At 30.5% G+C, this 23,751-nt stretch overlaps 2 protein-coding genes across 3 annotated transcripts in view; one reads left to right on the top strand and one right to left on the bottom strand.

Annotated features, from left to right (window-relative positions):
* Positions 1–5,365, top strand: part of ZnT63C (zinc transporter 63C) — a 46,099-nt gene extending 40,734 nt beyond the window's left edge. For both annotated transcript variants that reach the window (XR_010842637.1, XM_014432072.3), the window contains one exon: positions 3,429–5,365. The gene's annotated coding sequence lies outside the window, so the exon portion shown is untranslated. The remainder of the gene's footprint in view (positions 1–3,428) is intronic.
* Positions 5,366–15,096: 9,731 nt separating this feature from the next.
* The window catches only part of LOC106687913 (uncharacterized), a 106,455-nt gene continuing 97,800 nt past the window's right edge, over positions 15,097–23,751 (bottom strand). The window contains exon 3 of the mRNA XM_014432081.3: positions 15,097–16,075. The gene's annotated coding sequence lies outside the window, so the exon portion shown is untranslated. The remainder of the gene's footprint in view (positions 16,076–23,751) is intronic.

Genomic DNA, 23,751 nt, shown 5'->3' with positions numbered 1-23,751 from the left:
AAAATAAAAAATCACTAAGTTTATAATAAATAAAAAACAGGGAGGTAACCAAAACAGCACACTGGACCAGAGATAAGGTCCAAAGAGATAGTAAAAAATGTAGAAAGATAGCTGTGCCAGAGAGAAGTGAAGATGCACAAATGGAGGACATGATTTCCCATATGAAATCATGAGGTGACTTTTATTGTATAAAATAAAATATATAAAGTAGAAGATTGGTGTTATATAGTTTTTATTATTGTTATAGGTTTTTATAGTGCATGAATATGGGACAGTGGTCCCAAAACGTTGTACAATCGTTAATAAATAAATAAATAATAATTTATTGAAAATGATGGAAGTAAATAAACCTCAAAAAATTTTAAAAGTAAAAACTTATTTGTAATATAAACTTATAATCAATATGAAAGAAAAGAAAAACTATTTTTGAATTAAACAAAAATAATCTTTCTTTTTTTCAATCACGTACCAGCCACTAAGAACCACGCGAATATCATTTCGGATTCTTGATTTTGTTTCTTCCCATTGCAGTTTCATGATCCTCGACTGCCTATCTTTTCTTTCTTCGGACCACTTCGTCCCCCTCTTTTTTCCTCTTCCAATATTGGTGAGATTTTTCAGTGTTTTCCTCTATGTGTCTCCATCTAGGCAGTCAGTATCTGAAATTTTAAGGTTCTTTAATTCTTCTCTTATCTGCCTCATGTATCCTCCCGTGCTTTTGTAGCTAAAAATTTTGTTAAAGATTTTTTCGTTCAATCTTTCGTTCTTCATCCTTTTCGTGTGCCCATCTTCTGATTCTTATCTCGGTTTCCAGGTCTTTAATTTTTCTGTAGATCTCTTTGCTAGATCTTAGCCTGTAACCTTCTTGTGTTTTCCCGGGCCCTTTGACTTTTATTAAGATTCTCCTTTCTATTCTTAGCAGCTTTTCCAAGTTAAGCAGGCAAGTGGTCTCCACTCCGTATAAAATCACAGACCTTATCACAATGTTGTTATGCCTTAACTTTGGATTGGAGGAGAGGTTCTTTTTATTGTAAATTTTACCTGTTTGAAAGCTTAAATTTTCTAATTTTATGATTTTCTCTTAGATGCTTTTTTTCTCAGAACCATTGTGACATATTTCTTCCCCCAAATACTTAAATTTTCTGGTCACTTTTTTTTTTTCTCCATATTTAGTGTTTACTACTGTTTTTTCCTATGATATTTGCAGGCCTACTTTTTCTGCTTTTATTTGTAGTCCAAAAGGAACTTCAACAAAAATTGAGTTCCAAAAGGAACTTTCAGTTTTTCTAATACTAATTTTTTCTGCTGTACCATCTAGTCAAGAGGTAAATGGCAAATGTTTACGTTCTGTGGGATTTTTTCTGAAAGAAACTATGCGAAATCTCTTCATTAAAACCTATATTATGGTGTGTTACAGAGTTTTTTTCCTACAAATTGTAGAATTTGGTTTTTACATGTCAACCAACTTCGTTTTATCATGGTATAAAAGTTCTGTGAAACTAACTGAACTTAAGTTAAGGTTACCTTCAGCTTTTCACTTAGTAATGGAATTCTAATTCTATTGCTGTTATTTTGCATAGGTATGTATTTTTCCTTCATTAACTTCAGTTTTTTGCTGGTTGGTAGGAAACCTCATCTCAACCTTCTGGGTCACTTCATTTTGAAAAGGAACTAGATTACTTCTTAATATTATTAAAATTATTACTTATTATATATGTACCTATATTATAATTTTGTTGCTGTAATATCGTTTATCTGCAAAATACTGTGACATTTCCTTGTTTTTCAGCTATAATCATTAATAACTTTTAAACTATGGACTGAATCATCATGGGAATGGTCTAATTTGATTGCAAAACAATAAAATCATAAGAAACATCATACAAAAATTATATCCACATCTTCCCCCTTTTCAATTTCTCTAAAGGGAGGTTGTCCTTCCTTCTCTTAAATTTAGGTAGACTCTGCTGATCTCGCTTCTTACTACCAACACAAAGAGATCTGTTGGCCCCTGGGAAGGCATAGTGGTTAAAGGTCTGACAGAAGACTGCAATCATGTGGATTTTTGGAGAGCAGAAGTAATGGGTATTGGTATGTGATATGAAAAGTTGTAGGTCTAGAAAAAGTCGCTCATGTTGTTTACTTTTCCTTTATTGTTAGGGAAATATTTTTGAATATATAGAGTAGTTTCTGGGATCTACAATGCATGAAAGGAAAATTGAAGATGATTGAAAAGTAAGTGCTGGAACCCATGATAATAAAAGTAATAATGTCATACTTAGGTTTGGACAAACTAAATGAGCTCTGTAAAAGTTCAACTAGAAAATTTACTTAACATTAAAAAAGGTTTGCATGTTTTTAATGTGGTAGATAATTTCCAAGATATTGAAGCAAACCTGGTTGTCTGCCGAGGTCGAAAATTTAGATTTTCAATAAATAAAGGCTGATCCAATCCAAACCTAAACAACATATGACAAATTCAGAACTACCTTGTTTCTTACTACTGTTTATTTGCTCATTTTTTCTTTTCCTTTCTGGAACTATTTTGTATTCACTCGGCCATTATTCTTTATTTCAGAAGCTTTGGGATGGTGCATTTTTCATTTCAGACCAATGGACAAGATTATTTTATATGCCCAAACCTTAGTATGAAATACGCCACCTTTTTTGTCTTGTAGTCCAATGTTTTGGCTTGGTTTTCCCTCTAATTAAGGGTAAGGCTTCATACAGGCTTGATATTATCCGGGGGATTCTTCCATTTCATGGTTGATATAACAGAATAAATAATTATCTACCATAGCTGGACTCTTACCTAGGATTTAAAAGAGACCAGTGCCTTATTATCCCAACTATTCCACTCAGTTTGAGAACAAAAATCACTAATTTTTTTATTTCATAAAATTATTCAGTTTACACCTTTTTTGTACAAATACTTTTTATCTCCCTAAGTTTTTTTTTGTTTGTTTTTTTTATGATCTGAACAGTATCTGCTCACATTAAACTAAGTTCAAGGCCATAATATTTTTAAAAAAGAAAGAAAAGTAATCTATAAAGAAAGATGATTTGCCTAGAGAATTTAGATTGGTAAATGGTGATGCAATACGGAATCAGAGAATAAGGATTATTTCAGTTTCTTCTCTTGTTTATATATAATTGTATTGTCATGGCATCAATCCTGCTTATTCATATAAATACATTGCAATGTAATAGTTATATAACTAATTAAAAGTAAAATTTTAAATATGGTGAGTGTTTATGACCTTCAAAAAACCTTTTGTCTCAATTCTAAATGGTTTTCAAGAGTATACAGCTTTACAAAGACATTCTTTATTACAAATAAATTCTTCTGAAGGATTAAGGAATAAATTAATCAATAGATGTTAGGGTTTTTTTTTTTTTATTGTTTTAATTATTCTATTTTTTCCCAGGTGATATTTTGTGATCTTCACAAGAAGAGTACAAGGCTACAGGTCATTCGTGTAAATTGTTATATGTTGATAAGGTTTAATTCTTATACTACTTGTTTTTGTATTATATGATTGTCTATACTCTCATTAATGATATACCAAAAGATTTTTTTATTTTTAATTAATTACGAAGTCATAAGTGTAGTTACTGATGGATAATTTATTATAAATTTTAAAGTAATGCTAATATTTGAGAAGTAACAATTATTGTTTAAATTAATTTATTTAATCCTTTATTTTTACTTAGTATGTTGGTAGTAAAATTGTAAATGTAATATAAATTAATTTATTCCTCATAAAGGTAGACTTTTGCTGGTTATACCCACTATACCAGCCCGAAGTGATTGCTAAGAATTGATGACTTCTTTGAGGGAAATGATTGGACTATATTTCATTGGTACTGCTTGTTCTCAACTGCTCATGAAGCAGTCTGATGGTTAGTAGTGTGGTGGTGGCTATAGGTCATTTTAGTGTGTCAAAGAAGAGTTTCAATGATAATGATCATCTTATGACGATTTCTGACAGTTTGCGCCTTTATTTTTGTGAGATCGCTCAAAATTAAATGAAAAATAGTCAGAAATTTATCGGCAGTCTACTAATTTTATAGGGTTGAAATAAGAACAGTATTCATTGCTTTTCAGATCTTATACAAATTTGTAAAAAATTATTTTTCTTGGTCAATTACAAAGGTTCGTTTTTGAAAATAAATCAAAATATTTCTTCAAGGTATTTATTTAGAAATCTTTTAAATCTTAAATAATAAAAAAAAATTTCATCTCTAAATGTTTGTTAAATTGAAGTATTTATATAATGATAAAACGGTATCTGTTGTGGTTTATTTATAAATATATATTTATTGCTAAAATGGTCATAGTAATAATAGTCACTACTGTACTTAAATAAATGTAAAATCTACTATAATGTTAAATTTAAAGTAAAAGATACCTTCAATTCTTAAAATAATATATCATTATATAGTGTATATCATAAAGGCTGATATTTTCTATTGAGTTTATAACAAGAAGTCATTACTCAGTAGAAGTAGGACATTAATGTGTAGTTTATTGATCAACATAACATATGCTATTTTCTAATTAGAAATAAAAAATTATTCCTTAACTAATCAATTGTTAACATCTTGTACAGAAATCTTCCAGTCTTACTATTAAACTTGTAATACCAGACAAAATCCCTTGTATTAATTGATTAAGATTGGAACTCTGTCATCGTGTGTATTTCTGCCCTTGGGATACAAATGAAAACTATTAAAGTTAAGCACAACATTTTGATTTGCAATACTTTAAAATAGAATTAAATAGTGGAGGAGTTAGTTGCAACGGTGAGCTGTTTCAAAGTGAAACCAAAACAATAACGGTTTGCTGTTAATCACTCCCAGCTATTATGGTGGGCAATATATGTGAAAGTCTTCTTTAAAGGAGGTAAAAAATATCATTTTTAATTTATAATAGTGACTGTCATAATAATATATTTATCATTGATTGTAATTTTAAATTGTCCAAAAAAAAAAAAATGTTATTTTAGAATATATTTTACTGTTACCTAAAAATGAATAGATTTTTATTTAAAATCTAATCATATGCTTTTTTAATAAATTCTGTTTTTTATGTTGTAATTCTGATAGTATTTTAAAATTTCTTTATTATACAGTACCTAAACTGAACATTACAATTTTTTATGTCTAGTTTGATATAGATTTAAATGGTCATTGTTAAAGAGCTGATTGTTGAATTTCAACATACTTAAAATGAGTACATAGGTTTTTAAGTATTGGAAAGACGAGACATTGAGAAGATTTTTCAATTCTTATGAATGTTGTTCACTCACTATTTCTTTGAATGTTAATTGTAAAATACACAATGTGTTTATTATCTAGTTCATTTATTGACAAAATATGTTGATTTGACCCCCTCTCTGATTTCTGACCAGAACATTTATGTACTGAATGGAAGGTATCTTAAAAAACTCGTATAACTTCTGAAATTGTAACAGGTCCCATTTAAACTTTTTTGTTTTATTTGCTTATTTTAATTGTTTTCCTGATAATGAAATGCCCAGTTTTAAACATTATGAATCATTTTAATATAAGTTTTGTCTTTGAAAACCAATAGATTCGTTACTAAAATAAAGGATTGACCCCCTATGATTTCCCTCTTGTCAATATTTTTTATATTATCAATATTGAAAATCACTTTTATATTACTATATTTAGAGGAGCTACCATGCTCATCACCAAATAAAGTTGCTCATAAAAAGATTAATTTTACATGGACTCTTATATTATACTGTAGATAATATGGAGAGTTTACTTCTCATTATTTCAAGTGTTTGACATTAATTAAATCGTTGGTTAATTGTAAATTTATTTCTTACAAGTTCCAGAGACCTCGTTTTATGGGTTAGTTTACTCTTGAATAAAAAATTGGTATTTTTCTAGGCCAAATAATAGGTGAGAAATGTGCCAGGTTTAGAAGAGTTTAGTGGGTTACTTTTATTGTATACGGTTTATATAGCTGACATCCCAACCCACTCTAACACAGTCCTAACAACATACGCTGATGACACATGTATACTGTCTATAAACAACGACCCAACTGATGCATCACAAACACTACAGACACACATAACATCTATTGAAGAATGGACTCAAAACTGGAGAATCAAAATAAATCCTGACAAATCCCATCAGATCACCTTTACTCTACGTCATAAACCTTTACCCTCCTGTCCTACAGTATCCTTTCTAAATACTCCACTAATGCCTGTTGAACAGATTCGATACTTAGGACTCCATCTTGACAAAAGACTTACTTGAAATCCACACACGAGACTGAAACGACAAGAAACTGCTCGTAGATTCCGATTGCTACAACACTTACTTGACAAATGGTCTAAATTTCCCATTCACTACAAAAAATTAGTATACACTACGATAATCAGACCAATTTGGACATATGGAATTGACCTCTGGGGCTCCACCAAACTATCAAATTCCTCCCGCATCCAATCCTTACAATCCAAAATCCTTAATGCTCCTTATTACGTTAAAAATAAACTCATTCACAAAGACCTTCACATCCCATTCGTTGCAGAATTGGCCCAAAACAGATATGCATCTTTTCATTCCAAGCTCCTTAACCATCCTAACCCATTAATTCTTAATCTTTCATCCTTAACAATCCCTGATAATCCTCTGAGGCGTCTGAAAAGATGGCCACGGGACCTTCTAATTTAAATTAATGTTTGCAGTACCGCCAATGGATGGTTCCTTCCCAAGATTTTCAAGTGTATATGAAACATACAACATATTTACTTATTGTATTATTTTGTACAGTTGTAAAATACATTAAATAAATAATAAAAAAAAAAAAAACTTTTATTGTGGATAGAGCATATCACACTACTACAAGAAAAGTGACACTTTACAGAATATGTAGTTTTGGGTTATCGATATTCCGAGTGTGTTCCATCATTATTAAAAACTAAGAGTTGTTTGGCTGTAGTAGTAACATTATTTATGGTTAAAATACCATCCCCAAATTGTTTAGGAAATAGTCCCTCATAATGGTTACACTCTTAAGTTTTCTATCTCATCTTAACAATTAATTGTTTAGATATCACTTTTCTCACCTGGGTGCGGTATGATGTTTTACCTAACTACATATAATTATAATTGTAAGTTATGCACATGAGGTTAGGTGTTAGTTTTACTTTAAACAGCCCCTCCCTCCGCCATGTTCATAATGTGTAATTAAAAGTTTGTTATAGAAATTGTATGCTCCTTTTTTATTTTATTTTTTAAAAATCATTATATTATAAATGTTTAGGGAGTGGGATAGCTCAGTGTGTAAGGCACATTTCTACTAACTTCAAGGACCCTGGTTCGAATCTGTAAGTGGCAGATAATTATGTATTTTGTTACTCTAGACATGAGTCAACCCTGTGGGTTCTGGTACCCACCCAGCCCATTATAAAATGGAAAAAAATCTGGCAGTTGAGCATAATCTTAAAAAAATCAACTCCTTGTGTAACCGTTGTTCAAGAAACAGTACTTTCTTACTAAGCATTGGACCCCTCCCTAACCCTTCATGGATTATACCAGTTCATATAATTATTATTTTGGAATTTCACACTTGTCTATTGCCAGAAATATTCACCTACCTGAACTAATGTGAAGGGTTAAGCACAAATTTTAAACTATATTTAAAAACTTTTGAACAGTACTCAATATGCTGATCGATCCAGGCAATAGAGGCGTTTTGTTTCTTTGATATCTAGGATGCTATGAACAATCTATCACTAACAGCTCCTAACATCCTTTGGCATACTTCTTACATCCTAGTCGCTTTTTTGAGATTATATCATACTTCTTGATATGTACATCTTATGACTGATCATGAAGGTGAATAATTTATAAATCCCATTTAGGCTTGTTATAGGTCTAAAAATCTTTAGAATCAAGATGTTTCTTGATAGATTTAGGGATTAAGTGAGGTAATCCTTTACAGCAGAAGTTTTCGAGGGGTATAATGAATTGGTTAATAATTTATGGTAATATGGCACCAATACTGAATGTGTGCTGTTAAAATATTTTAACCAATAATTTGGAATTTTGTTAGGACCAGGAGATTTCCAATTTTTAATTCTTCTTACCAACTGCTGGATATCATCTTCACTTAACAAAATTTCATCCAGTGGCAAAACTGAACCTGCCTTCTTCTAATTCTAAACCATCCACAATTCATCAAAATTACAGTTTTGGAGCTACACTCATCTTTGACCAGTAATCTTCTGATTCCTTCTAATTGATATGTGAGACATCAATATTTGCTTGATTTAATGATTTGTAGAAGGTCCTCTGCTTTGATGAAAACATCCAATTCTGCCTTCACTTATTTTCAGCCTCAATATATCATGTTAAACTATTAGCCATATACAATCAATTTCTGCTTTATACCATCAAAGTAAATACTTAATTTATCATTTTTTCCGACTCCTTTACTAATCCTACATGCAGCACTACAATTTGGTCCACTTTTTTCTTAAGTTTAAATATAACTGCCATGGAGTTTTTAAAGTAATTAGTCTAGAAGAGTTTTCCTTAGTCTTCCATTTGGAAGAAGAGTACCACAAAATACAAAAAATGGAATTTTACTAATGTAGCATTTGAAGTTTTCTTATTTGGGATTATATCTCGCTCAATTCTTCTGATAAAACATTTAGTCTGTTTTTTTTAAGTCAACACTACATGTCTTGTTTGTTGGAAAAAATTGATCATTTAGTTATGAATCAAGAATATTTTTAGTTACAGAACCCAATTAAAAATACATTGTTATTGCGGTAAATATTGAAACTAAATATTTTTAAAATTGGAACGAATGTTTTTTATGCAAATAAAGAGAAAATGGTATGTTTGTATTTTGGCACTTTTCTTCCAAAATATATTTATATATATTGCAAACTTTGGACAGTGTGTGTGTGTGTGTGTGTCATTAAATCTAACAATGATTTCTATTGGTAGTTGAATGGTTTAGGAATGGGTAATATAGTTTTGGTGATCCACAGTGGATGATTTCTGAACATAAAAAAAAATAGAAGATGAACCATTATTTTTTGCAAAATATATTGAAAATTTGCTTATCATAACAACAAATTATAATGATAAACAACGTTTAAAGTTATTAAATAGTGCTTATAAGAGATTTAATTTCATTACAGGTTTTTTAACCAACCATATAATAATAGATCTTAATTTGATTATTGTGTTTGGTAGCCATAAAGCAGAAACATTTTGAGCCAGAAAAAAAAAATCCGTTTAGAATTTTACATTACTATTCTAATCATCGTAGGCTTGAAATTCTCTTCACAGCTAAGAACATTATTAGCAAGCTTATTATGGACACTGATAATAAATTTATGAAAGACATAAAAACAGTATGTATCATATCCTGAAGAACAATTTGTATCCTTTTAGACTGATGAATAAGTTAGGGTCCAAATGAGGAAGGATTTGTGTTAAAAAAAAAAAAAGTAGAAAAAATACAGAATGATAGTGATTAAACAATTATTTTATCAAACCTAGAAATAAAAGTATAATCACAGACTACCTTAAAATAATTAATAGCACAAATAAAAATAGAATTAAAAGTAATGCTAATCTAATGACTAAAACAATAAATTTCAACATGAGCTTCAATATGTAATTCTATGATCACAGTGAAGGTTTCACAAAATATGATCGTTATAATTTAAAATTTGGTATATACTATAGCAATAAATTAGATTAACATATTACAAATATAAAGGGTAAAATTGAATATAATGATAATTAAAGTGTTATTTACTGAATTATATGTAAACAATACTAGAGAGAGTTGGCCTGTTAATGATAATACTGTTAAAAAAATATAAGAATTGATTTCTGATATTTCTCAATCTCATAAATATTAAGTTATAAGAATAATAAGTTTTTTTTTATTATGATTGTAATTTTAGATACTACAATTGTTAAAAAAGTTTTAATTTTACAGTTAAATATATGATAATATATATTTACAAATTGTTCATATGTTAGTGATGTAGAAAATGGACTTATTTGATCTGAAATGTTGTCCATGAATAAAGTGTATAAAGTTTGAAGGGTGATATTACTTCCTGAAATTACTACATTTGATTACTATTAGCACCCTTTGGAAAATAGTAAGTGCTATATTTTAAATTTTAATTTTTTACAATCTATAAAACTGTTATTTACTATTTTACCAGTATGTAGTCCAAAATCATTAATACACATTATCATTATTTCTTGGTTGTTATTCACAATTTAGAATGAAAATTGTTTCTACTATCTGCCTTTATAAAGTTGTTCAGTTCACATACACCTTCTAAGCATAACTGTTTTAAAAAACAATTTTTTCATGTATTTAAATCAATGTACTTTAGAACAAAGATAGTTTCTACTGTCTGCCTTCATAAAGTTGTTCTGTTATATACCCCTTCCAAGCATAACTGTTTAAACAATTTTTTCTTGCATTTAAATATGTGTCTTTTAGTTAAATTCTTTATTCTTGTATCATATATTTTTAGTATTTAATAGTATAGAAAAAATTCATATAAAAAAAAAACTTGAAACAAAGGAACTCACAAGGGTATAGTTACAGTTATTGTTAATGTGAGAGTATTGTTGGTCTTTGATATATCAGCTGATGTGTCACCTAAATTATTGTGTTTAAGTTTTGAATCTTAGGATTTAATTAGCATGGCATTACTGACATGAATCTTTTCTGTTCCTGTTTCTTTTGGTGTCTGTAGACATTTTTTTCATGCTTCTAAAAGTATGTTTTTCTTCATGCATAATCATCAAATCATATAGTTCATAGCCTTCAGCCTGATGGAGTAGTATATGTAAAATTACAAAAAACAATTAATGTTTGATGCAATAAAGTTTGAGAAGTTTGAAAACTTAAAATGATTCATCATTCATATAGCAACACATAGAATTTACAATCGCTTAAGTTGGCCAAGTTTCTTAAGAAGTGACCATCTAAATTCCTTTATTGAAATTTACATACGAGACCAAAGAAGAAATTTGTTTTTATTTGAATTTCAATTTATCCTTTTACATTAGTTGTCATCTGGAAGCCTTGTGTCTAAAGCATCATCCCTCTTCTGCAGATTCTCAATTTCTTGACAGATTTAAGGTGTATGGAGTGGATTAAAGTAGATGTTTCAAGAGTGTAATGAGTATCAAGGATATTGAAAAGGTAGGAAGTGAAAACATTGATAGCATCAGTGGATCAATACATCACATAATGATCAGGTGAACTAAGTTTTCCTACTTCCATGAAGCCCTTAGCTCATGATTCTAAATGAAAATGGTTACTTCTCCACAAACTTTCTGTTTGTGAACCATCTTTATCCCTACCCTCAACAATTTTCCCAGTTTCACCGGACGAATTAAATTCCTATTTTATGTCTGCTTCCTCTATCACTTCATCATTAACTTCTTCTCTTTTTTTCTTGAACATCATTTAATAAGGACGACTTTTCCTGTCATGCATTTCTTCCAAAGGCCTTTTACCCACATATTGAAATCATGCACTAAATGTTTTCATCTAGACTGAATTTCCATTAAATTAATAAAATTATTAGCAACCATCTCCTTCAATTCTATAGAACCATCCAAGCCTCTTTTTTGGCTTCCAAAAGTGGAACTCCTACGAATTTTACATGAATCAAAGAATTGTGCTGAAATATGGGAATAGGTTAATGTTGAAGAGTTAGCCAAAACTGTGATGAAGGTAAAGAGGGGTATGATATTAACCTGATACACCAAACTAAATAATGTTGTGCAATTTTTCACCTCCCAATTTTATACTTTTCTTTGCTTTATTTGAATTATGTAGATGAAATTCTAATGTAATCCGCTGTATCACACTGATATGTTTTAAAAATAAAATCATTGGTTCATATCATACAGTAATCTTAATAACCAAGTATTGTACTAACAGTATAAATTGATTTAATAATTGGAAGTTGATAATTCAGTTATTACTTTAATATCAGCTATGTTTGTCACTTCAGTCCAGCTTATTAACATTTTCACGATTTTGACACTATGCAGTACACCTTTAAAAAGTACTATTTTAACAAAAATTTAGTATCCCAGGTACTCTTAAGCACACAGATATGTATCATTGCTCATACTGAAGGTTAAATGCACCATACATTATTTCAAGACTATCTATGTACAAATACTATAATATTTTCATGATATCTGCCAAAATAAACTGAAAAAATATTGCTGAGGAACTATTGTACATTTATTTTATGGCTCAAGTTGAAGGAAATCTAACCGGCTCTAAAGAAGGGATTGTTACTTTTTTTGTGGCTGTTAGTTTTAAATATAATGAAAATTAAGAGACAATTTTGGGTTTTTCTTGAATAAAATGAACCTAAAACAGTCCATCACCTATTTTTCAAGGACTACACCTACTTTTTTAGTGTACCTGTTATTTAGACTAGGTAAAACTTTTTATGTGTACAATTATTTTTAAGTGAAATTCCCATCGGCTGTTGACAAAAAAATACATTATACTCCAATAAACAAAAACAAAAAAAATTAAAACTTTTTACCCCTTGATGTAAAAACACTTACTAAAAAAAAAAAAAAAAGTAAAATTCATTCATTGGAAATAGGTTGCTAGGTATAAACTTTAATGTACTGAGATATTTTATGGGCTATGATTTTATATTTCTAAACATGCCCATAGAGTGCTACAGATAATTACTCCTCCCACAAAAATTTATAAACAGGAGTTTTGAAACTCCAAATACAGTCTAAATTGAGCTGTAATTAAAAATGTAAGAACTAGTCACATACTTCAATTGAGTATTTGGTTTAGATTTATTTGTCATAACGTCTCTTATCCCTTCTATCATAAAAAAAAAAAAGAGGCACTATGGTGCCCAAAAGAAAGAGCATTCTCGTTCATTAGAGAAAAAATGCAATTTGCAGAACGACCAAGACGAGCTCCTTGTTAATGGACTTCGACCAAATTTAAACTCGCTGGTCCACTTGGCAAAAGTTGAATAGTCCCCTAGTGTGTTCTGAAAGTCGGCATGAATTTCCTTTGCTTTCATACCTTTCTTTACAAAGCACTTATTCACTGCTTGAATCTCAGTTTTTCCATCGTCACAAATCACTACGCACAAAATAACAACAAAGAGTCGTCACTATCACTCATGCCACGTGTTCACTCACAAAGGATGTGTGATTATTACGCGGGAACCTCGTTGCTCTACCACTGACATCTAGCAGTGATCCCGAGAACTTTTCAAACAACCTTTATATATATACGAAATTTCATAAAGGTACAAAGACAGAAAGTTTAAATAAACAATGTTTGTGTTTAATTAGTTTATGAACATTCCTGTTTATTTCCAAAGTTCGGAGTCTAAAAAAAAATGGTTTACCAATAATTATTCGAAAAATGCAATCGCATCCTCAGGGAAAATGTAATTGCATATTTATGATGTGGGAACGCCCTATGAATATGCTGAGATATGGTTCGATTTGAATTCATCTTAAAATCTACTATTAGAACCCGTGAACAGACATAGTCCATTCCACTACACATTATAAAATTAGATGCACTAGAGAAGAGCTGTATATAGTTAGAAAATCAACAATATCGTCAAAAGAAAGATTACAGGCCATTGTTATAATCTAACATTTATATTATAATGAAATCTAAATTTAGAAATTTTTGAAATTACAGGCAGAGGAGGGGGAGTGAATCTATGTACACTGGAACATCTTTTATTTATACACATACACCTATTCACTCTGGAAAATACATACACTATACCAGCCAATGTCCAAAAAGATACAAAATTAACACAACTAATAATTTAATAAACCGGGCGCGAAAATTAACATCCCCAAATACCAAAAAACAATAGAAAACAAAGCTGTAGACCTCTTCTTATCAAATAGGTACCTACATAAACTAGTTTGTCAAGTACTAAAGCAAACACAAACATTGACACTACCAAAACTCCATGAAACCAACAGCCAAAGATACTACACAATCCCATATATACCCACACTTACAGAGAGAATATCGAAAACTCTAAAGAATAACAAAGACAAAAATGATTACACAATTACATACAAAAACACATTAATTACACAGCCACTTTATCTAATCTTTACACCAATACAAAAGATAAGGATAAAATAGAACTACAATCTAATATTATGTATAAAATCCCCTGTGAAGAAAACTGGTAAATCCTACTTTGGAACTTCAGAACAGTGTCTAAAAAGAAGGGTATATCAACAAAAATATAGTTGTACCTCTATAACAAACAAACCTGACCAAACTGCTCTCACTACACATTTTAAACAAACAGGACATAAATTTAAATTTGACGAACCAAAAATCATATATCAAGAAAAAAACAACTTCAATCTAAATTTAAAAGAAATGATCACAATAGAAAAACATAAGAATCAAGCCATTAATAAAAAATCAGATGTACAAAATTTAAATTTATATTATTCTAACCTAATAAATACACAATGACACAAATAATAACATAAAAAAAGAAACAGATAAAATATCAACAACAGACTGACTACCTGCTGAGAAATAAACCAAAAAAAAGTGATACATGTGGGGAAACCTAAACACACCTCTTTTTCATTTCAAAACCATTTCAGTCCTTCCCCAAATCTGAACAGGATAACATCATAATGTAGAACACACTGCAGTTGAGAATTCTCAGTAATATGTGTATTCAACCATATTTTGATTGTAATATTTATTAGTCAGAGATTGCACTATGTACTTGTTGTTTTGTGACAATTATCTGAAGAGAGTGTATGTTCTAAAAAACTGTTTTTCTTATTGTATGGCATGACTGTGCAAACAATAACGTTGCGAAACATCACCAAAGTTGTTTCAATAGCTTAGGATTTTGTGTGTATATTACCTTTTATTTTCATCTCTGACTAGCACCATTCTCTATCAAATTATTTTTTTTCATATATATTTTAACGATATGAAAAGAGAGAGTTATGGTTGGAATAAAAAATAAATAAGCATTACAATATAAAGCATATATTTAACTTTCATAAGATAAAGACAGAAACACTATGGTAAAGATATATTTGAGCAAAGATGAATGTCACACAGGTTATTGATCCATTTCACATAATTGATTATTTTCAATAATACAAACACTAATGGTGGAATATTTTTTCCCTCTAGAATTAAAATTATATTTACAATAAGTAATAACAGATTATATTTCCTATAAAATAAAATCCATTGATATAAAAACAAATTACATCTTGAAACTGCAATATATATATATATGTCTGTATTATTGCATATATGTATGTGTGTGTATATACATATACATACACACACACTCACATATATGTGTAATATATGTTTATATATTTGAATGGCACATATCAACATACATATTACCTACGCAACATCTCAAACCCTTCATACATAAGTGGCTATTTAGATATATTTCCTTAATATTTCAAATGTTGATAGCTTATGTAAATACAACTAAATATTTATGTTAATCTATTTAAAAAATCATCAGTAGTGAGCCACTGACAAAAATATACAAAATATATAAACAATAAACAGTATTTAATGCCTTATTTCTAAATGTACTTAATGTCATCAAGGAACAGAAATAATGGTACATAAGTTTATAGCTATTTCGATCATCAGATAAATTTAATTACATTTTTTTTGTTTTATATTGGGTTGAATAATAATATTAAAATATAACTCAAAGATATAACATTATTTTTTACAAATTTATAACCTATTAGACTATGAAAATAACAAAACATTAATGTATCTTTGTGTGTATTTGTGTATACCTATATTTTACAACATAAAGCAATACATTTTACAAAAAACTATACAGAATAAGCTTCAGTTTAATAAAAGTACACGATTTTTGTCAGATACAGTTAGTTATTAACATTTTATAATAAAAAATAATGTATATGTGGATGGGTTTTCTTCCTCATGAAACAGCTGTCTGATAGCCTAAAACAGAAGACAACTTTATTTTATTTTTCAAAACGATTTTTATAATTATAAATGTAATACGCTATAGTAGTTTTAGCTTGAAAATTAAGAATTGATAGTCATATTTGTTTCGGTATTTGTAGTGATTGTAATTTACAAAAAATTGCTCTATGCTTATAATCATGTAAACTGCTGAAATATAAGTCTTTAGGTCAAATATTTTAATTATAGTGCCCATTTATCTTTACTTTCTCAGGTTACTCCAGGGGGCTATTTCATAATGAATGCCAATAGTATTAGTCCATAAATACAAGTACACAAAATATAAAGTACAATCACTAATACATTTTGTTTTATGATAGGGACGACTATTAGTGTAATTACACGAGTTTAAAAGTAAAAAATTATCTGGCAGAATTGTATAAGTTAGTGAAATTTTGCCAAATACAAACTACAAGATTAATAATATTAGTTCGTACTTTATTATAAAACAGGGAACTGGAAGCTCTTCGGATGTTTACATTACAATAGGCCATTTTATTCCAAAATGCGTTCCAATCTTTCCCAAAACACTTTATACTTTGTCAATGGTCTGCCGCCATTTTGAAACGAAATGGCGATTGGTCATGTCGAGTTCTGAGAATTATCTCGAAATGGACTGTGACTTTTGTTCCAAATCTGAAGATCTCAATCTGATATTTGAGAATAATGACTTCTAACAAGCGTGTGAGGGAAAATGCGTCTGAAAAGGTTATCCCTACCCTTAAAGGGAAAAATCGTAAGATAATGGGAGAGGGAGAGACTTCTGGCTCGGATTTGGTACATCACGTAATGGACAAATATTTATTTTTTTGATCAAATTTTAATTTTACTTATCGAATAATATAGCAATTTAGTTAATAGACATTTACTACAGACTTAATGGACATATACGAAATACACCGAAAGTGTGAGTTTATTAGTATGTGTTTGTAAAAAACGGAAATACACGTTTTAAGGTACTCTGATTGAAAATAACCAAGTATCGTAAAATTGTGTGAGTAATCAGTATAGCTCAAAAATAAATGTTGTACGAAAATAAAATTACGCTATCTAAGATTCCAGGTGTAATATCCCCACCTCACCTGGGATTTAAAATAAAGTAGAAAAAAATTGCCAGAGTAAAAGCGATTTTTCTTCAATAAGACAAGTAATATAGACAAATATACGTACGGTTAGAAAATAACATATTTTAGAAAAAATAATATCAACAAGTCGTAGAAGGTAGTGCTGAGTAACGGAAACGCATAAATAAACTTAATTTATAAATAAATGTTTTCGTGCTTCCATGGGTGTTATGAAAATTGTCAGTTTTTACTTTCACTTATCTATTTATGAAAATAATTTCTAGCCGAAGTAGAGTCGTAAGTGAAAGTTGTGTGATGCATACTATCACTTATCTATATTTTTACTTTCACTATCAGTATGTATATATATAGCATGGGAAAATATGGCTATCGCGAATTATGTAGAAATTACTGTTAAAACGGACAAGTATTGGTTTCAATACAAAGCAGTAAGTATAAAACGCATAACGTACGCGTTGTTGTCACAATTTTTGGTTTTGTTAAAAAAATGATCTTATTTCGAATGCGAATCAATACATTTTTGATAATTGGTCTTTTTTTTTAATACTAAAAATAGAAAATAAATAAAAAATAGGCTCTATGTATGGGTTACTAAATAAATAAAAAATATAGATGAATTTTTAATAACTTTGATTATTGTGAAAGACAGAACAATATTTTTTAAAACTCAAATCATCTTTTGATAATTTTTTTTATTTATTGCTATTTACAACTGTACATTATAATACATTTAGTAAATTTGATCTTAGTTAAATTGGAGTGTTACAGGCGTGTAGAGAAACTACCAATTGGTAGCACTCTAATAACGTTTTACATTAGCAGGTCTCGTGGTCATCTTCTTTTCAGGCGCCTCCGAGGATTGTCAGAAATGGAAGAGGAAGCAAGGTTAGAAACTAGTGGGTTAGGGTGGTTAGGGAGCTTGTAATGGAAGAAGTGATATCTGGTTCGGGCTAGATCGGTTACATATGGAACATTAAGGTCTTTATGTATGATTTTATTTGTGACAATGTAAGGGGCATTGAGAATTTAACGAAGGATTTTGGATTGCAATGATTGGATACGAAAGGAATTTAAATGTTTAGTGGAGCCCTAAAGCTCAACTCCGTAGGTCCAGACTGGCCTTATTACAGTCATGTAGATCAGTCTTTTGTAATGAATTGGAAGTTTAGACCGTTTGTGCAGTAAGTGCTGTAATAGTCGAAATCGATGTGCAGTGTCCTGTCTTTTCAGTCTTGTGTGAGGATTCCAGGTTAGTCGTTTGTCCAGATGTAGTCCAAGGTAGCGGATCTGTTCGACAGGGGTAAGATCAACATTATTAAAGGAGACTGTAGGGCAGTCGGTAGGTTAACGACGATGGATAAAGGTGATTTGATGGGATTTATTTTAATCCTCCAATCACGGCACCATTCTTCGAGGGCTGTGATATGGGATTGGAGAGTTTGGGATGCAATTAAAGGGTTATTATTCACAGCTAGCACACATGTGTCATCAGCATACGTGGTGAGGATAGTGTTAGAATTGGTTGGAATGCCAGCTGTATTGACGGTGTAAAGGATGGGACCGAGGATACTACCTTGAGGAACACCAGCGGACTGATATTGAGGGAAGAATAGGAACTTGGAATAATCAATCGATGAGAAAGTATGTAGAAGGTACGAATCTACGGAGTTTGTAAAGCAGTTCCGTGTGCCAGACTCGATCAAATTAATAATAATAAATTGATAAAAATCAATAATACGATTTTTATAACAGTTAAAAAAATAAAGCCTCGAACTGGTCTCAACTGATTACTTTTCAAGTAAGTGAAATATAATAAAAATAATATTGTATATAATAAACAACCAAAATAAGGTATAACCTTCTACCTAAATAAAGATCACCCAACGAATTGCTGCGTTCCATTTATATTTTTAATTGTTGAAATATGTTAAAACTGATGTAGTTGGTTAATTCAATGTTTAAATGAGCTACTGGCACAAAAAATCGTTTTTATTTTGAGCCTGAAAAGAGTTTAAAAATGTAGACAGGTACCTATTTAAATATCGTTTTAGAAAACACAACAGCAGTAAAACTGAAGATAAAGGGTTTTATTTCATATTCGATTGTTCGAATTAATCAACTGAAAGTGAGAATCACTTTACTGAGACTATTTAACTTTTTTTTTTTTTTTTTTAAGGAAACCAGAAGAAGTTTGCAAAATTTTAGTTTTCTTATGTCGGTCATGTGGAATGTTGTGATCGACGCCACTTAAGACGCGAGGCATGTTTCCTTGTAATAATATGGTATCTATCTTCAAAAATATTGTTTGTTTCTCTTTTTATTACATAATGATTGTTAAACCTTGCACTTTTTGAGCTTGAGTTAAACCACACTTTGAGCCTAAATATTTGGAAGAATAAAAAATAATCGAGCTTTCATTTAATTCTCTTTGACCTTCAGTTCCTACACCCTGCAGTGCTGCTATAATATACTATCCTATATATCTGAGAATAGATAAGTACAAACTATGAAAATTTTAATAATTATCTAGAGGAGAAAAAAAGATATACCGTTGGAAAGCTGGATGTTATGAAAAATTAATACATAAAACTTTGTTGCTTCGCTTTAATAGTGGGTCATCTCATAAAACAAAAAAAAATAGTTTTGATTTGAATTTGAATTCCTAAGATCGTACCGTAGACTGGGGTTACTTTCTTCTCTAAGGTCGCCCTACGAGCTGTCCCAAAGCTAGTAGATTTGTCTCAAAATAACCTCGCCTTCAAAGAAATCTATGGAGTACGTCAAACACAAAAAAAACAACTGTTTTTCCTCAGATGGAGCACGAGTAAAACAAAGCAGTAGTAGAAGATAATGGAGAGTGACGAAAAACACATTTACTTAACGTTTGAGACAGGTGGGGAAAATCATATGGTAATTAATTTCTCTATAAGAATATGTTGTACCAGTGGAGTACCGAGGATCAAAACTGGTTGGGGGGGGGACAAGCCATAGTCGATCAGGTTGTGACATCTCAGTGCGGGAAAGGAGAATGAAACCAAAATTTTAAGAACATTATATATAATTGTCGCAGTGCTTTATTATATAGTACAATTAGTATTTGTTTGAAAATTTTTTTTTTATAAAATTAATAATTGTTTTCACTGCTGCCCTCTCCTACATCCCTCTGGGTACGTACGGCCATGTGTTGTAATATCTATAACTTCTACTTTCACTTACCCATATGTATGACAATAAATTCAGTAAATAAATTGCTGTTTTTGAAACGAACATGGGTTATCTGTGGTTTTTAGAAATTCATGTAGTTTATAATTATTTATATTCAAATAAATGAATTCAAACACAAAGTGGAAGTTTTGTGTTGCGCCCACTGTATCAATTTTTTTATTCGTTGAATAAATATGTGGACATTTTCCCGATCTAAGCTCTACACTGAGCAACTGCACATCATGTCCCTATGCTAGAAAAAAAAGTTAAAATGTGCTATAAAATTTGCAACACTATGGTGTCATGGTCAACACACCACATTCTTTATTATTCTTCTGGTTTGTATGGCATATTATAACGTTTTTTTATATTTATAGGCATATCTTTATTGATTATTTTCTTTTCCTGTAAATATCGAAAGTAGAGTAAATAATATGACATTAAGTAAATAAAAAGAGCACGATGGGAAGGACTTGACCGCCCAACATCGGCGAGCCACCAGAAGATGAGGAAGCTGATCCAGATTGAGACCAGGAGGGCTAGACCAGCCTGGTAACTGCAGGAGGCACCCAGAGGGATGCAGTGGACAAGGTGCAGCTCCATCAGACGTAGCGCTGGGTTGCACCAGAGTAAAAAAAAAAAAATAATTGAATAATTAACAAAATAATAAAAAAGGAAAACAAAATTGGTGATCCTAGGGAGTAGTGGCATGCGCAAACCCCAGCGCACTACCCCACTGCTCCCGCACCCCGTATGCCAGAGATGGCAAGGGAGGGGAATTAAAAAAAAAAGTAAATAAAAAGAAAGGTTCTACGACAAGTATTGATTCCAACCTGTTCTAAAAATCGAAATATAGTATAAAAATATTTGTAACACAGGTATTTGACATGCGTGGAGAGAGTTAGTCTCCATCATAGTAATCATCTAGGTACATAATGGAAATGGATAAACGAAATAGGGTATTACTGACTATAATATCTTTATGCTTGTTTTCCTCTTAGCAGAAATAATATCTTCGTGTTTATTAATGTGTTACTGTAAGTTTTATTTAACTTTCGTTGTCGCATGGTTAACTTTTATTGATATCCCTTTGGGGTACGAAAACGTTTGCTACCAATTGAAGCAGAAATAGGATATCCTGTTAGATAGTATATTTCATTAGAAACCAATATTGGACAACTAAGTGGAAATGGCAAACAAAATTGAAACATCGATGCATCAATATTGGTCTAAAATCATCAATTGACATAATATTTTTACCTCAAAATAAGATTAGATTAGATTATTGACCGGACAAAGACTAAAAACTACTTAAAAATTCATACAAAATGTAGAAGCCCACCGTTACACACACTAACACCCAGTTTAGCACACACGAAAATCAAATAGACATTTTTGTAACAAAAACAGGCTAACTAAAGGCATTGAATACGAAATATTGACTACGATAGTTTACACTATTTTATTAAAACTCATTTATTCATCTTCATGTGTTATTATCATTTTTATGTTTATTCATCAGAGATTATAGGTTACCTAAAAAATGGAAGGAATTGAAAGTTTGTTGCTATTAAAACAAATAAATAGTATTAGATTGACCAAATGTGTTGTATTCGAGTGTATGTCATGTAATATTTCAATGACATGTCGATATTTTTTTTTTGGGGGGGATGATATATCATTAAACTGAATTTATTCGATAAATGTATTGAGTACAGAAAAGATAGAGCTAGAATTTATGTAAATAGATACATGGGTGGCTTAAAATATCTAATTCAATTGAAAAAATAATAATTTTTTTTTTTAATAATTTATTTATTGTTATTTACAACTGTATAAAAATATATACTAGTAAATTTGCTGTAGGTGACATACAAACATGTGGAGAATCTATCCATTGATAGAACTCCAATAACATTTCTAGAGGAGAAGATCTCGAGGCCATCTTCTTTTCAGATTCCATAATCCTATTAGGTAATGAAGGAAAAGCCAAGTTAGAAAGAAGTGGATTTGGGTGGTTGAGAGGTTTATCATGGAAGGATTGGTATCTGGTTCTGGCCAAATCGGCAACATATGAGACATTGAGGTCCTGATGGATGACTTGATTCGTGACAAAGTAAGGAGCATTAAGGATTTTGGACTATAAGGATTGGATTCGTGAGGAATTTGATGGTTTATATAGCCCCAAGCTCAACTCCGTATGTCCAGATAGGCCTTATAATTTTCATGTAGATCAGTCTTTTGTAATGGATTGGCAGTTTAGAGCGTTTGTCTAGTAAATGTTGTAAAAAAATAATATAAAATATAATAATAATACATGGAGAAGAATTAACAGTGAATGCAATTTCACTTTTGGGTTCCTTGAGCGAAGAAGTATAGCAAGTACTTAAATTTTGCTAATTTAACGGAAAAATGTGGAGGCTTCTCAGTGCCTAAAAACTTCTTCACGACTAAATTGTATTTTCCTGTCGACATGATACGCTCTCAAATAATGTGAAAAATCATCGCAAGCTCTCACGCCTCAAGTACTTTAACTTCTCCGAGAGCCAACGCTACCAGAGGACAGATATCCACAAATGTGTTTCAATAGACTAAGAAGTATGCAAGAAGTTCCCATTGATTTTAACTGGGTCTTACAAGTTCTCAATCTAGCCACAGCAACTAATAGTCTCACTGAACTAAACGAGATCTACAAAACGGGAATGCAAAACCAAAATAAGACCATAATAGAAAAAATGGAAAACCATCTTCTGTCTCTAGACATCAATAGAGCTCTAAATTCAAATAATAACCCAGTCTATAGAACCTTCGGTCGTCTTTATTTTTCTCCTGAAGGGTATTTTATTTTTAATACTAGTTTGCACAAACCGCGAGTTGTCAGCCGTTTAATAATCTTGAACCCACATGCCATAAATTTATATATCTGCAAAATAAATGTTATATTATACAAGATTAGGAAATCTGCAGTGCCTGTAAACACAACATATTTAACAGCCTACACCATCTTCTTCTCCAGTGCCCATCATATAATGTATATAGAGTGACCTGCAGCAATATATATTCAATTCACCTCCTTATGTTAATATAGAGAACATTCTCAATATAGACAGTATCGAGAAAGAGAATTATATATATTTATTTTTATTATTTGTAGCTGATGGGTACTCAATTCCTGAAATGATACCATCCCTTAACAATTGAGTGGTTATTCTCAGTAATTTTTATCATTAGGGTATTGATCCGGTTTATGTTTATTTTATTATCAGTTTTTATTGTATATATGTATTTTATATTGCTTGATATATATACCAGGGCATTCAAAAAGTCCTGTCGTTTTTCGTTTGTTCGTTGTTTATTTTGATT

This window comes from Halyomorpha halys, unplaced genomic scaffold, assembly GCF_000696795.3.
Source record: "Halyomorpha halys isolate HHAL.00 unplaced genomic scaffold, Hhal_1.1 Scaffold1024.1, whole genome shotgun sequence".
NCBI classification, from domain to species: Eukaryota; Metazoa; Arthropoda; class Insecta; order Hemiptera; family Pentatomidae; genus Halyomorpha; species Halyomorpha halys.
This window is presented reverse-complemented; position numbering and strand designations above follow the sequence as displayed.